Source organism: Oncorhynchus nerka, linkage group LG14 (assembly GCF_034236695.1).
Source record: "Oncorhynchus nerka isolate Pitt River linkage group LG14, Oner_Uvic_2.0, whole genome shotgun sequence".
NCBI classification, from domain to species: domain Eukaryota; kingdom Metazoa; phylum Chordata; class Actinopteri; order Salmoniformes; family Salmonidae; genus Oncorhynchus; species Oncorhynchus nerka.
The window spans coordinates 17988237-18005559 of record NC_088409.1 but is presented as its reverse complement, the minus strand read 5'-3'; the positions used below and the strand labels follow the sequence as shown (position 1 = coordinate 18005559).

General features: G+C 42.9%; 1 protein-coding gene across 1 annotated transcript in view; it reads left to right on the top strand.

Annotated features, from left to right (window-relative positions):
* The first annotated feature begins 8202 nt into the window (after positions 1 to 8202).
* LOC135574966 (mucin-1-like) overlaps positions 8203 to 17323 on the top strand; it is a 43805-nt gene continuing 34684 nt past the window's right edge. Inside the window, exon 1 of the mRNA XM_065027093.1 lies at positions 8203 to 8416. The gene's annotated coding sequence lies outside the window, so the exon portion shown is untranslated. The remainder of the gene's footprint in view (positions 8417 to 17323) is intronic.

The window sequence follows — 17323 nt, the reverse complement described above, 5'->3', positions numbered from 1 at the left end:
AGTCACACTACATGTATTTATTCCTCTGTTCCCCCTCATGTCTTTGTGTGAAATTGTTTGTGTTATGTTTTTATTGTTTGACGCCCCAGACTGGTTTACTTATACTTGTTCATGAAGATGTTTATTATTGTGACTGGTTTACTTATACCGTGTTGTTCATGAAGATGTTTATTATTGTGACTGGTTTACTTATACTGTGTTGTTCATGAAGATGTTTATTATTGTGACTGGTTTACTTATACTGTGTTGTTCATGAAGATGTTTATTATTGTGACTGGTTTACTTATACTGTGTTGTTCATGAAAGATGTTTATTATTGTGACTGGTTTACTTATACTGTGTTGTTCATGAAGATGTTTATTATTGTGACTGGTTTACTTATATCGTGTTGTTCATGAAGATGTTTATTATTGTGACTGGTTTACTTATACTGTGTTGTTCATGAAGATGTTTATTATTGTGACTGGTTTACTTATACTGTGTTGTTCATGAAAGATGTTTATTATTAAAACTTTTACCTATTGGCTGGAGGTGTTGACGCAGTCGCGTCTGTCTGATGGTTTCTCCTGCCTCAATAAAGTGTGCGCTTGTTCACAACTCTCTGCTCTCCTGCATCTGACTTCACTACCAGTAGAGCACAACTCTCTGCTCTCCTGCACCTGACTTCACTACCAGTAGAGCACAACTCTCTGCTCTCCTGCACCTGACTTCACTAACAGTAGAGCACAACTCTCTGCTCTCCTGCACCTGACTTCACTACCAGTAGAGCACAACTCTCTGCTCTCCTGCACCTGACTTCACTACCAGTAGAGCACAACTCTCTGCTCTCCTGCACCTGACTTCACTACCAGCAGAGCACAACTCTCTGCTCTCCTGCACCTGACTTCACTACCAGTAGAGCACAACTCTCTGCTCTCCTGCACCTGACTTCACTACCAGTAGAGCACAACTCTCTGCTCTCCTGCACCTGACTTCACTACCAGTACTCTCTGCTCTCCTGCAGCACAACTCTCTGCTCTCCTGCACCTGACTTCACTACCAGTAGAGCACAACTCTCTGCTCTCCTGCACCTGACTTCACTACCAGTAGAGCACAACTCTCTGCTCTCCTGCACCTGACTTCACTACCAGTAGAGCACAACTCTCTGCTCTCCTGCACCTGACTTCACTACCAGTAGAGCACAACTCTCTGCTCTCCTGCACCTGACTTCACTACCAGTAGAGCACAACTCTCTGCTCTCCTGCACCTGACTTCACTACCAGTAGAGCACAACTCTCTGCTCTCCTGCACCTGACTTCACTACCAGTAGAGCACAACTCTCTGCTCTCCTGCACCTGACTTCACTACCAGTAGAGCACAACTCTCTGCTCTCCTGCACCTGACTTCGCTCCCAGTACGCCACTTTTATATGTTTACATATCCTACATTACTCATCTCATATATATATACTGCACTCGATACCATCTACTGCATCTTGCCTATGCCGTTCTGTACCATCACTCATTCATATATCTTTATGTACATATTCTTCATCCCTTTACACTTGTGTGTATAAGGTAGTAGTTTTGGAATTGTTAGTTAGATTACTCGTTGGTTATTACTGCATTGTCGGAACTAGAAGCACAAGCATTTCGCTACACTCGCATTAACATCTGCTAACCATGTGTATGTGACAAATCAATTAATTTGAGTACGCACACACCTGACACTCTTTCTATATTCTATCTCTTTCCTCTCCTATTCTATACTGTATTGATCTCTCTCTTCCCTTTTAAACTAACGCTTCATATGAAAATCATTTCTGTGCTCACAGCATACTGAGCGCAGCGTGGAGCCTGGATAATGGGGACCTGTGTGGTGTTTCCTCTGTCTGTAGCAGACTGTCTGATAATGGTCATCTCAACTTCCTGTAGCAGACTGTCTGATAATGGTCATCTCAGCTTCCTGTAGCAGACTGTCTGATAATGGTCATCTCATCTTCCTGTAGCAGACTGTCTGATAATGGTCATCTCAGCTTCCTGTAGCAGACTGTATGATAATGGTCATCTCAGCTTCCTGTAGCAGACTGTATGATAATGGTCATCTCAGCTTCCTGTAGCAGACTGTCTGATAATGGTCATCTCAGCTTCCTGTAGCAGACTGTCTGATAATGGTCATCTCAGCTTCCTGTAGCAGACTGCCTGATAATGGTCATCTCAGCTTCCTGTAGCAGACTGTCTGATAATGGTCATCTCAGCTTCCTGTAGCAGACTGTCTGATAATGGTCATCTCAGCTTCCTGTAACAGACTGTATGATAATGGTCATCTCAGCTTCCTGTAGCAGACTGTCTGATAATGGTCATCTCAGCTTCCTGTAGCAGACTGTCTGATAATGGTCATCTCAGCTTCCTGTAGCAGACTGTCTGATAATGGTCATCTCATCTTCCTGTAGCAGACTGTCTGATAATGGTCATCTCAGCTTCCTGTAGCAGACTGTCTGATAATGGTCATCTCAGCTTTCTGTAGCAGACTGTCTGATAATGGTCATCTCAGCTTCCTGTAGCAGACTGTCTGATAATGGTCATATCAGCTTCCTGTAGCAGACTGCCTGATAATGGTCATCTCAGCTTCCTGTAGCAGACTGTCTGATAATGGTCATCTCAGCTTCCTGTAGCAGACTGTCTGATAATGGTCATCTCAGCTTCCTGTAGCAGACTGTCTGATAATGGTCATCTCAGCTTCCTGTAGCAGACTGCCTGATAATGGTCATCTCAGCATTCTGTAGCAGACTGTCTGATAATGGTCATCTCAGCTTCCTGTAGCAGACTGTCTGATAATGGTCATCTCAGCTTCCTGTAGCAGACTGTCTGATAATGGTCATCTCAGCTTCCTGTAGCAGACTGCCTGATAATGGTCATCTCAGCTTCCTGTAGCAGACTGTCTGATAATGGTCATCTCAGCTTCCTGTAGCAGACTGTCTGATAATGGTCATCTCAGCTTCCTGTAGCAGACTGTATGATAATGGTCATCTCAGCTTCCTGTAGCAGACTGTCTGATAATGGTCATCTCAGCTTCCTGTAGCAGACTGCCTGATAATGGTCATCTCAGCTTCCTGTAGCAGACTGTCTGATAATGGTCATCTCAGCTTCCTGTAGCAGACTGTCTGATAATGGTCATCTCAGCTTCCTGTAGCAGACTGTCTGATAATGGTCATCTCAGCTTCCTGTAGCAGACTGTCTGATAATGGTCATCTCAGCTTCCTGTAGCAGACTGTCTGATAATGGTCATCTCAGCTTCCTGTAGCAGACTGTCTGATAATGGTCATCTCAGCTTTCTGTAGCAGACTGTCTGATAATGGTCATCTCAGCTTCCTGTAGCAGACTGTCTGATAATGGTCATCTCAGCTTCCTGTAGCAGACTGTCTGATAATGGTCATCTCAGCTTCCTGTAGCAGACTGTCTGATAATGGTCATCTCAGCTTCCTGTAGCAGACTGTCTGATAATGGTCATCTCAGCTTCCTGTAGCAGACTGTCTGATAATGGTCATCTCAGCTTCCTGTAGCAGACTGTCTGATAATGGTCATCTCAGCTTTCTGTAGCAGACTGTCTGATAATGGTCATCTCAGCTTCCTGTAGCAGACTGTCTGATAATGGTCATCTCAGCTAGCAGACTGTCTGATAATGGTCATCTCAGCTTCCTGTAGCAGACTGTCTGATAATGGTCATCTCAGCTTCCTGTAGCAGACTGTCTGATAATGGTCATCTCAGCTTCCTGTAGCAGACTGTCTGATAATGGTCATCTCAGCTTCCTGTAGCAGACTGTCTGATAATGGTCATCTCAGCTTCCTGTAGCAGACTGTCTGATAATGGTCATCTCAGCTTCCTGTAGCAGACTGCCTGATAATGGTCATCTCAGCTTTCTGTAGCAGACTGTCTGATAATGGTCATCTCAGCTTCCTGTAGCAGACTGTCTGATAATGGTCATCTCAGCTTCCTGTAGCAGACTGTCTGATAATGGTCATCTCAGCTTCCAGCTTCAAGAGGAAGTGATGCTGTACGGCCATGTTATTTCAAATGTAGCTGATGTATAATACCGTTGTTAATCATGTCAATATCCGCCTCGCACACCTACAGCCTAAAGCAGCAGACAGACAGACAGGCACTCTGCTTTGACAAACACAGACATACAACACACACACACACACACACACGCATATGCGTACACACACATGCTCATCAAATACGGAGGCTGCTAGGGGATTTCTACAGTAAGTAGATGCGGACGGAGTCAGAAAGTGTTTCATCTCCTCTCAACCCACACTGACTTACTGAGACAAAGAAGGAAAAGGCAGAGAGAGGTCTGCTGAGCTGCAGCAGTGAGGGTAATACGTGCAGAGCAGCTGCAGGAGACACACACAGCTTTAGTATTGACTGACACACACTGACATCTCTCCTAATGGCTCACTATTAGCCCTCATCAAACATACTTAGTTTCACTCACAAATACTGTGGCATCTCTGCCTGAGTAGATCTCTCTGTTGTCAGAATCCATAGAATACCTCTCATAGCACACACACTCACACAGACCAGCATGCACCGTTCCTTTGTGTGGCTGGCTGTCAATCAAACCGCCTGTCCATATGAGACCCGACGGCCATTGAGCTCAGCCATACGTTGTTATGAGTAGCAGAACACTGCTCAACATAGGCCTTCTTCCTACACGGTCTATCTAGAGGAATTTAGCTCCGATGCTACGGCAGGAATGTAGGATAAATGAAGGGTTCATTATATGTGCTTTGATACCCGGGATGGCGCCAGATCATTGTGATTGCGTACAGTGTGAAATTCCATTCTGCCGCTTTGCAGTTCATGCTAAAATGATAATCAATTTACAATTTGAGAAGACTTCACAATGCAAGCCTTGAATAATTGCAACTGCTTTCCTCCAAGCTGATGGCTCTGAAAACACACTATAAACCAGCTGGTCAGTGCACTGCTGTCAAGGTATTTACCTTCATATTTTAGTAGAAGAGGAATCAGGTGTAGTAGCCATGATGAACAACTACAGAACTCTTTACAGGCAGACTGCTGCAGTCACTAGAATGAATAACATCTCTGGCTCTGGCAGACTGCTGTAGTCACTAGAATGAATAACATCTCTGGCTCTGGCAGACTGCTGTAGTCACTAGAATGAATAACATATCTGGCAGACTGCTGCAGTCACTAGAATGAATAACATATCTGGCAGACTGCTGTAGTCACTAGAATGAATAACATCTCTGGCAGACTGCTGTAGTCACTAGAATGAATAACATCTCTGGCTCTGGCAGACTGCTGTAGTCACTAGAATGAATAACATATCTGGCAGACTGCTGCAGTCACTAGAATGAATAACATATCAGGCAGACTGCTGTAGTCACTAGAATGAATAACATATCTGGCAGACTGCTGTAGTCACTAGAATGAATAACATCTCTGGCAGACTGCTGTAGTCACTAGAATGAATAACATCTCTGGCAGACTGGTGTAGTCACTAGAATGAATAACATATCTGGCAGACTGCTGTAGTCACTAGAATGAATAACATATCTGGCAGACTGCTGTAGTCACTAGAATGAATAACATATCTGGCAGACTGCTGTAGTCACTAGAATGAATAACATATCTGGCTGACTGCTGTAGTCACTAGAATGAATAACATATCTGGCAGGCTGCTGTAGTCATTAGAATGAATAACATCTCTGGCAGACTGCTGTAGTCACTAGAATGAATAACATATCTGGCAGACTGCTGTAGTCACTAGAATGAATAATATATCTGGCAGACTGCTGTAGTCACTAGAATGAATAACATCTCTGGCAGGCTGCTGTAGTCACTAGAATGAATAACATCTCTGGCAGGCTGCTGTAGTCACTAGAATGAATAACATATCTGGCAGACTGCTGTAGTCACTAGAATGAATAACATCTCTGGCAGACTGCTGTAGTCACTAGAATGAATAACATATCTGGCAGAATGCTGTAGTCACTAGAATGAATAACATCTCTGGCAGACTGCTGTAGTCACTAGAATGAATAACATCTCTGGCAGACTGCTGTAGTCACTAGAATGAATAACATATCTGGCAGGCTGCTGTAGTCACTAGAATGAATAACATCTCTGGCAGACTGCTGTAGTCACTAGAATGAATAACATATCTGGCTGACTGCTGTAGTCACTAGAATGAATAACATTCTGGCTGACTGCTGTAGTCACTAGAATGAATAACATCTCTGGCAGGCTGTCACTAGAATGAATCACTAGAATGAATAAATGAATCTGGCAGACTGCTGTAGTCACTAGAATGAATAACATATCTGGCAGACTGCTGTAGTCACTAGAATGAATAACATCTCTGGCAGACTGCTGTAGTCACTAGAATGAATAACATCTCTGGCAGACTGCTGTAGTCACTAGAATGAATAACATCTCTGGCAGACTGCTGAATAACATCTCTGCAGAGTCACTAGAATGAATAACATCTCTGGCAGACTGCTGTAGTCACTAGAATGAATAACATCTCTGGCAGACTGCTGTAGTCACTAGAATGAATAACATCTCTGGCTGTAGTCACTAGAATGAATAACATCTCTGCAGACTGCAGTCACTAGAATGAATAACATCTCTGGCAGACTGCTGTAGTCACTAGAATGAATAACATCTGGCAGACTGCTGTAGTCACTAGAATGAATAACATCTCTGGCAGACTGCTGTAGTCACTAGAATGACTGCTGTAGTCACTAGAATGAATAACATCTCTGGCAGACTGCTGTAGTCACTAGAATGAATAACATCTCTGGCAGACTGCTGTAGTCACTAGAATGAATAACATATCTGGCAGACTGCTGTAGTCACTAGAATGAATAACATCTCTGGCAGACTGCTGTAGAATCACTAGAACTGCTGTAGTCACTAGAATGAATAACATATCTGGCAGACTGCTGTAGTCACTAGAATGAATAACATCTCTGGCAGACTGCTGTAGTCACTAGAATGAATAACATATCTGGCAGACTGCTGCAGTCACTAGAATGAATAACATCTCTGGCTGACTGCTGTAGTCACTAGAATGAATAACATTCTGGCTGACTGCTGTAGTCACTAGAATGAATAACATTCTGGCTGACTGCTGTAGTCACTAGAATGAATAACATCTCTGGTTTACCTTCATTCATGGTTCGCTGCTTATTCATTAACATGAGTAACTTCACATATCCACGTTTGCATAAGCATTTCCAGGTCTTTAGAATAAGTCTATTGAACCCTAACGCTGAGGAGCAGATGATGCTGAGGACAATGCATGTATTAACAGTGGAGGGAGGAGGATATATGGTGGGCTGGCAGACAGTGTGACAGACAGTCAGACAGACAGACACCCTGGGGCATGACATGAGGAGATTCTTAGACACACACACCCGCACACGCACACACACACACACACACACACACACAAACACACCCTGATTTTGGTGGTTAAAGCCTGTATGCAAGAGGAGTGTGAACTAAAAAACAGTGGAATTCTGCATTAACACCCAGTCAGAGCTTTCTTGTTTCCCATGTCAAAATGAATGATGCTATTGTCTACTACGTCTTAAGCCCAGAGTCTCCACTGAATCAGTATTTAAAGCTTTAAGGCATCTATCCCTCCTATCCCCCTGTCTCTCTCTCTTTTTTCTACCCCCTTCTCTCTTACCCCTCTCTCTCTCTCTCTCTCTCTCTCTCTCTACCCCTCTCGCGATCTCTCTCTTTTTCTCCCCTCTTTCTCCCCCCCCCGGCTCTCTCTCTCTCTCTCTCTTTCTCTCTCTCTCTCTCTTACCCCTCTCTCTATCTCTCTCTCTCTCTCTCTCTCTCTCTCTCTCTCTCTCTTACCCCTCTCGCTATCTCCCCCTCTTTCTCACCTCTCCCCCCCGGCTCTCTCTCTCCCCTCTCTCTCTCTCTCTCTCTCTCTTTCTTTAGGATTCTTATAATGTTATTGAGGGGGAAGCAGGACCTCCAATCAGAGCAAAGAAAAAGGAAGAGACCAATCCCAGGGCAGACAGAGGGATGAAGGGAAGGTATGGCTGGAGAGCCCTCCTCTAACCCTCCTCTCCTCCTTCTCCCCCCACCCCCCATATTTCTCTTCTGGGTGGTACAACCTGGTAGATTACAAAACACCCCTCCCATGTGCCTCACTGCTCTCTGTACCAGGCTGGAGAGAGTGATCTGATTCTTCTGAAGCGCCTGTCAGAGAGGAGGAGGAGGGAGGGAATGAACCAGGAAGAGAGAAAAGAGAGAGAGAGAGAGAGAGAGAAGGCAGCCTCCGGTTGACAGTACATGGAGGTCTGCAGGATCTCCAGGACCAGGAACCATCCCTGGCTGCTGTGCCTGGTGTGTGTTCTGCCTGCTGCTATCACAAGGGGTAAGTCTGAAGGGTGCTCACACACTCTGTCACATACTTTGTCTATATTTGTCTGTTCATTGTCCTGCTTCCCTCAGCTGCCGTAACTACTTAGCCTCATACATACATCCACTCTGTGGTTTATTGCTGAGCTTGACTCACTCACAACACCTAACATGTCTTGTTTTAAACAAGGTAACAGATACACCTGGATCATTTCAAATGGACAGACCTGAGAAGAGACCGTAAAACAGGCACTCCTTTTGATTAGTTTGGCATCACCTGAGGGTCAAAGTTGGACCTTCGTCTTCTTAAGTTCTTCAGTCTCTTCCTTCCTTTGTCTTTGTTTCCACAGCTCGGTAGAACACAGAGCACCTCTTTCTTTTTGGAAAGATAGGAAGGAGCATCGCTAAGAACGAAACACGGCACTGATAGAGAGAGGCGCTTTTGCTGCATGTAATCAGTTTCATACAGTGTCTGACATGTTGTCATGGAATCCTTAGTTAAAATCCCCTGGAGACAAAGAGCTGCTTGAAGAGCCCAGAGCAAAGAGGGACGCCTGTGTGTTTAATTTACATCCTGTAATGGGATCAATGCTGAGAGACACACAGTCGCTGGTACACAATCAGCCTTTCACATCACACCAGCCTCCACACAGACACCTCACTCTGAAGTAGCGACCATTTAGCTGCCCTGCCCAAAACCACCAAGTTATTTTTCTCTGAGGCATGCAGGCACAGCCCCATGTATGGTGGGCCAGTGGGTTTTTATTTTTCTCCAGCGAAGACCAGAGAGAAAGAGAGGGGGGGGTAGAGAGAGAGAGGATACAGTGTTGTGGAGGGATTGGTTGGTTGGTTAACCCTGTAGATTCAGGAGCCAGAGCGTGCTGCATTAGATGGAGTGGGAGGACATTTCGGTAGCGGGAGGACGAGTCACCCCTAACATGTCCCTATTAGAGGCGCTCCTGTGTCTGTGTGGCTCAATTGATAGAGAATGGCACTTACAATGCCAGGATCGTGGGTTCAATTCCTACTGGAAACATACAGAAATGTATGCACATCATGCATGACTGTAATCCACTTTGGATAAAAGCATCAGCCATATTGGACTGCTGTGACCGGTCCTGGCCAGTGTGACTATGGCAGCCATGTTACAGAGTTGATGGGCCTTGACAGCTGACTGCTGGTGACTCCAGTGATAGACAGTCATGGTGGAGAGGGGATGTGATGGAGAGGGGATGGGGTGGAGAGGGGATGTGATGGAGAGGGGATGTGGTGGAGAGGGGATGTGGTGGAGAGGGGATGTGATGGAGAGGGGATGTGGTGAAGAGGGGATGTGATGGAGAGGGGATGTGATGAAGAGGGGATGTGTTGGAGAGGGGATGTGATGGAGAGGGGATGTGATGGAGAGGGGATGTGATGGAGAGGGGATGTGATGGAGAGGGGATGTGATGGAGAGGGGATGTGATGGAGAGGGATGTGATGGAGAGGGGATGTGGTGGAGAGGAGATGTGATGGAGAGGGGATGTGGTGGAGAGGGGATGTGGTGGAGAGGGGATGTGGTGGAGAGGGGATGTGATGGAGAGGGGATGTGATGGAGAGGGGATGTGATGGAGAGGGGATGTGATGGAGAGGGGATGTGATGGAGAGGGGATGTGATGAGAGGGGATGTGGTGGAGAGGGATGTGGTGGAGAGGGGATGTGGATGGAGAGGGGATGATGAGAGGAGATGTGGAGAGGGGATGTGGTGGAGAGGGGATGTGGTGGAGAGGGGATGTGGTGGTGGAGATGAGGATGAATTGGAGTTGAGGATGTAACTCTAAATTGGATTGCTGTGCTGTGGCATGAACCTCTCTGTCTCCTGACACTGCTTCTTGTAGGATTTGTCCTCAGCAGATTAATATGTGTGTGTGTGTGTGTGTGTTTCTGGATGTCTGTCACAGTCAGAGGGAGATCTCCTTAGTTGGCCTAGGAGGAGCAGGTAGATGAGCCGCCATGCAGCCCCGGGAGCCCCACCCCACAGGTTGCCTAGGAGGGGTTGCCTAGGAGGGGTTATCGAGGAGGGGTGCTATGTGTGACATTTGGAGCTCCTTCCTGTCTCCCTCTCTCTCCGATGTCTTTACACACACATCTATTTCTCCCTTCCTTTTCATCTGAGAAAGAGGTTGACTTTCTCAGACGTTTCTCCTGTTTAGCCAGCACTCACTCCCTTAGTGTTTTAGATGAATTGCCCAGAGGGGATGTATGAGGATATGGTGCTATTAGATGTTTTTAGCCCAAATACATTGGGTCAGTTGAGTTTTCAGACCCTGAAGCTTTTACTTGTGCATTTTGATCAAAGGGAGTGGGAATTTGAATAGATATCAAAACCCACGCATTTAAAAAAATATATATCTGATTAAACAACAAAAGACTAGATTCTACAGCAACCCCTTACAGCTATAAACAATTACCAATACAAATGTATACACATGAATCCATATGGGTGTAAGTGTCAGGCTGGGCAATATAAGAGCCTTTATTTAGCTACCCGAAAGTGATTTATTTTATATAGAGAGACAAATCAATTAAAACCAATATATGGATTACAGAAAATGACGACTCAATTTGATCAATCTGACATTGGAATCATCTGTCATTACATCTGTCATTACATCTGTCATTACATCTGTCATTACTCCCTACAACAAATGATATGATGTCCACGAACAATGTATATGCATACAGGTATGTTTGGCCAAATAATATGATAATTCTGCACTAACGAATACAGCTGGTACTTTTACAGAATGGTATGGATATTGATTCTGTAGAGAGAAGGTGTAAGTAGGTGTAGTAGTAGTATTACTGTGTACCATAGTCCCTTTGGTTCTCCATTCTGCTGTCAGAGGACGTATGCATTCTTCTGACCAGATGGATGCATCCTAACAAAATCACATGCCATAGCTTTGTGTTACTAGATGTGTGTATTCTAGACGTAATTGTATATCTGAAAAGGGATACTAAGTATTATAAAAGAAGAAACTATTCAAACGTCACATGCAGTTATCACAATTCTGGGATCTTTACTGTAATTGGATGAAATTCAACTGCACTTAAATGCTTTGTCATCCCTCTCATCCACTCAGCCCTGTGCACTGCAACAGATATCAGCCTCATTCTGGCTATGCAGAGTTTGTCCTTGTAATGCATTTATGTGTATAGCACTCAGTCATGCAGTCTGTGAAGTGCTTGGGCTTGCCGCTATATGCTGGGAAAGCCTTGGGTGTGGTGACATTGCTCACGTTGTCCTGAGGACATGGGACAGTAGATTTACCACACAAATAGCCAGTGGCATAACACATTGTACGTGTACTATAATACATTATCAAGTATTATAGGTTTGTACTTCATAGAAAGTGGTATCACTGTAGCCGTAGCCTTTTCCATACTCTAGCAGGCCTGTCTGGGTACTGTCATGGTTTGGCCATTCATTCACCAGGGAAATACGACGTTTCTCAAATGCTCTTCCTTTTCCTCACAATTTCTGTCTTGTTCATATGAGCTCATATATATATAGTTAGACTGTCTTGTTCATATGAGCTCATATATATATATAGTTAGACTGTCTTGTACACATTCCATATAGGATTTGATTTACATTAAAAATATATACATTTATGAAATGTTTTGCATGCACCAATGATTATTTAATTTTTTAAACTGTGATATCAAATGCTGGTGCAGATAGAACAATCTACATTGAAATGAGGAAGTAGACCAGGAGGTTAACTAGACCTATTGCATAGTTGTGAATATATTTGAAATAATAATGTAGGCATCTGTGTTACACTTCATTCCACTGCTAGGGATATTTCACTAACCCACGGTAATAACCAACCATATCCACTAATTATAGTTATCAGAATACAGTCTATACACTCTGTATTATATACACTCTGTATTATATACACTCTGTATTATATACACTCTGTATTATATACTGTATTATATACACTCTGTATTATATACTGTATTATATACACTCTGTATTATATACACTCTGTATTATATACACTCTGTATTATATACACTCTGTATTATATACACTCTGTATTATATACACTCTGTATTATATACACTCTGTATTATATACACTCTGTATTATATACACTCTGTATTATATACACTCTGTATTATATACACTCTGTATTATATACACTCTGTATTATATACACTCTGTATTATATACTCTGTATTATATACTGTATTATATACACTGTATTATATACACTCTGTATTATATACACTCTGTATTATATATTATATACACTGTATTATATCTGTATTATATACACTCTGTATTATATACACTCTGTATTATATATATTATATACACTCTGTATTATATACACTCTGTATTATATACACTGTATTATATACACTGTATTATATACACTCTGTATTATATACACTCTGTATTATATACACTCTGTATTATATACACTCTATTATATACACTGTATTATATACACTCTGTATTATATACACTCTGTATTATATACACTCTGTATTATATACACTGTATTATATACACTCTGTATTATATACACTCTGTATTATATACACTGTATTATATACACTGTATTATATACACTCTGTATTATATACACTCTGTATTATATACACTCTGTATTATATACTGTATTATATACACTGTATATATATACTGTATTATATACACTCTGTATTATATACACTCTGTATTATATTATGTACTGTATTATATACACCATTCCATGGCAAGGGATTATAAAAACCTATTTCTGTATTATATTTAGTATTATATACACATGGTAATACACTGTATTATAACCTCTGATTATACTCCATTCCATGGCAAGGGATTATAAAAACCTATTTCTTTAGACATGGTAATACACTGAACCTTGAATACTAGCCCGTCCAACGTACACGCAGAAGAATGCAACAGAGATGGTTGTAAGATGTGTTAGTGAGGAACCAGGGTGGGGGGCGGCTGGTATGTTATGGTGGGGGTTCAAATCCTTTGTTCTCTCAGAGGGCATGTGGAACAAAGGCAGTTGGGAACTAATGAATTAGATTTTTAATGAGAGAGTTTACAACACCATTTATTTTGTCATTGCCTTTCAGAAATGTCATGAACTAAAATACACACGTTGTAAAATAGTGTATATTGAAAATGGAGAAATGACTCCTCAGAAAAGAGTTGTTACTAAATCCCACGGCGTACATTTGACTAGTAGATTAGAGACAGAATGACATAGATATGAGTGTTTATGTCTGTTTATCAGTACCATCATCCTCCAATAATAACATAGAGAGAGACATATCAAACATGTTCTGTAACTGGGTTCTAATGGGTCCATTCATTATATGGTACAAATATAACATACAGTATACAACACATATTTATGTTTACAAAATCATACAGAGTGAAATTAGTCAGTAAAAAAAGTCTGTTAATTATCTATAGGAGAATTCACATTTAACAAATAAATATCCTTATAATCTTTCCAACATAGCAATGTACAACATCAGCATTACTATACCGTGTGTGTGTGTGTGTGTGTGTGTGTGTGTGTGTGTGTGTGTGTGTGTGTGTGTGTGTGTGTGTGTGTGTGTGTGTGTGTGTGTGTGTGTGTGTGTGCGGGTTTGTGCATCTTCCATCTGTACAATTCATCCCTCTACATTGCTCACTGTTAGAACATTTAGACGGATGGAAATGTAATGAAATAAAAATGATTTTGATTGAGTACTGAAATCTGCAGCAACAATTAAAAACACAAAAGAAAAATGAGTCAGTGGAGAAATATGGAGGTATTTGTTAAGTAGTAGTCTGCCCTGCTGCCACTGCTAGCTGCTTAGAGATTTCTCCCCAATCTGAATGGTCTGGGTAAAAAGACTCTGCGTCCCAAATGACACCCTATTCAGTCCGGCCGGCCCAGCTGTGTGGAGTCAGTGGACGGGGTGAAATCCCTCCAGTCAGCAGAACGCGGTGGTGCCCAGGCTTGCCCTTCCCTTCCACGTCTCCCTCTTCTCTCCTCCAAGTTAAAACAGCCATGCTCCTATTCCATATAATGGAAGCATTAACGTGTTAATAATGCAGCTGGGGTAAGTATCTGGAGTCGTGTGCTCCCCTAGGGGCTGGTAAAACAGATGTGGGCTATATCCTCTCTGCTGCCTTCTGATGGCTGTTGCCCAGGACTGGGGGGCCCGGGGGGGCTGGGGTCGGGAAGGTTCCTGTTTGTTTTCGCTAGTAGCTAGTCCTCTGGTGAAACAGAAATACACACTTGTACAGTAGTAATACACACACTCACTCCATGCATGCACACACATACACATAACATGCACTCAAAAATACACACACACGCATGCATACGTGCAAACACACACACATACATTGACATACTATATACTTACAAGCGCACTCACTCTCACACACATCGCATGATCATATGGGCTGTGAGGGAGAGTCTTTTTGTGGAGCACATACGCTGAGAGAGAGAGAGAGAGAGAGAGAGAGGAGAGAGACTGTATGCACAGAGTGGGATTCCGAGCGGTGATGGAGGGGGGGATGGTGCTGGGGGTAGACTGTTACTCCAGCATATTTCCATCCATCCAGAGAGAAAGAGAGAGAGAGGGGGAGAGAAAGAGAGAAGCAGAGGGAGACAGAGAGACAGCGAGAGAGAGAGACAGAGAGAGAGAGAGAGAGAGAGGGGGAGAGAAAGAGAGAAGCAGAGGGAGACAGAGAGAGAGAGAGAGAGAGAGAGAGAGAGAGAGACTGTATGCATAGGGTGGGATTCCGAGCGGCGATGGAGGGGGGGATGGTGCTGGGGGTAGACTGTAACTCCAGCATATTTCCATCCATCCATCCATCCAGAGAGAGAGAGAGAGAGAGAGGGGGAGAGAAAGAGAGAAGCAGAGGGAGACAGAGAGACAGAGAGAGAGAGAGAGAGAGAGAGAGACAGAGCAAGCTGTGTGTGTGGGAGAACAATGATAGGTTCTCTCTCGTCTGCCTGTTCATATAGTGTGTGTCTACTCTCATCTTCTGGTAAAGGAAGGTAAGACCCTTTTATCTCTCTTTGTACTGGCTGTGGCTGATACGCACAGGGTTGTTGTTCTTAGTGTCGACTGTTTATCCATCTTCTCCTCTATGGAAATATTATATTTCATTGTTCTAATATTAATGTATTTTATTGTGATATTATTCAGTAATTATGAGGTAATTATTTTTGTGAACAAATACTGTCTTTATGTCTGAAGAGAAAAAGCCACAGACATTTAAACATGTTTTTGATTGGGCAATATCAATTATATGATTCATAAGATCTCAAGACTCGTCCATAAGATATCTATTATTTTTGTTAGGAGTTGATTCTCTCAGCCTTTTGTGACAACCTGTCTGGCAGGGAGTCACATAGTCCAGTGAGCCATATGAGTTCATTATCTACCATCAAGTTATTCCATCAATGACTTTTGCAATTTGTCATATGTCAATATGACAGGCACATGGGCGGTGAGGGCTTCAACACATGTTCAAAGAGGCATACCCTCAGTCCCAATTTGTTGAAGCATTTTAGAACAGGGTCCCCAAAGGATCCTCCATTCTTCATTGTCTTCCCACGCTTCCATAGCCCACATGTGTATTTAGTCAAATATACACCAGTACATTTCCATATCAAAGGTGCTGTGGCACCAATGGAGCTATTACTGACCATATATTTTCCATAATAATTATTGTGCAGGCTAATAGTAGCTGCTGGCAGTGGGTTGGGTGACATCTAAAGGGACAGAACAGAGGAGATGGTATGACAGAGTATGACAGAGTCAACGTGGAGTCATTTTCACATGCTTCACTGGTCTGTGCAGACAGACACCTCACCTCGGCAGGGACAGGAAGAGTGACGAGTCTTTGGTTGACGTATGCAGATGTAGGATCTTCATTTGAGACAGTTATGTACAGCAGGAAAATAATCCTGCAGCAATAGAAAATGTTCATTATTATGTGGATTATAATGAATGGACATTTTTGTAGGGGTTGATACATTTTTCGTCAGGGAAAATTAAGTCTGAAATGTCAACGTTGAAATTACAAACTTCAGAAGCCTTTTTAAAACACAAATACACTGCAAGTTTTAAATGTCCTGCACTGCAGAAAAGTTATCCTGCAACAGGGTGATCATATTAAGATCCTACATCTGTACACCAATATTTCTCAAGTTATTTTTTACCACGAACCAGCATACCCTGGTCCCTCTTGTGTCAGGGACCGATAAACTGTGATTTTTCCTCCTTGACTAAATCAGGGATCAGCCAGCAACATCCCACGGACTGGCACCGGCCCGCAGACTGGCACCGGCCCGCGGACTGGCACCGGCCCGCGGACTGGCACCGGCCCGTGGACCGGACGTTGAGAAACACTGCTATACAGTATATTACCATGTGGCTCAGACTTGTGGCCGTATGTATCAAGTGTCTTAGAGTAGACATACTGATCTAAGAGTATGTCCCTCCTGTCCATCTAATCTTATTCATTGTGATTTAAAATGTAACACTGTTCTTAAATCAGAACTCCTCTAAGACGCTTGATATAACTGTCCCTGCTATCTACAATCTAGAACACACAGTTTGCCCTGGCCTCCTGTCCATCTAATCTTATTCATTGTGATTTAAAATGTAACACTGTTCTTAAATCAGAACTCCTCTAAGACGCTTGATATAACTGTCCCTGCTATCTACAATCTAGAACACAGTTTGCCCTGGCCTCCTGTCCATCTAATCTTATTCATTGTGATTTAAAATGTAACACTGTTCTTAAATCAGAACTCCTCTAAGACGCTTGATATAACTGTCCCTGCTATCTACAATCTAGAACACAGTTTGCCCTGGCCTCCTGTCCATCTAATCT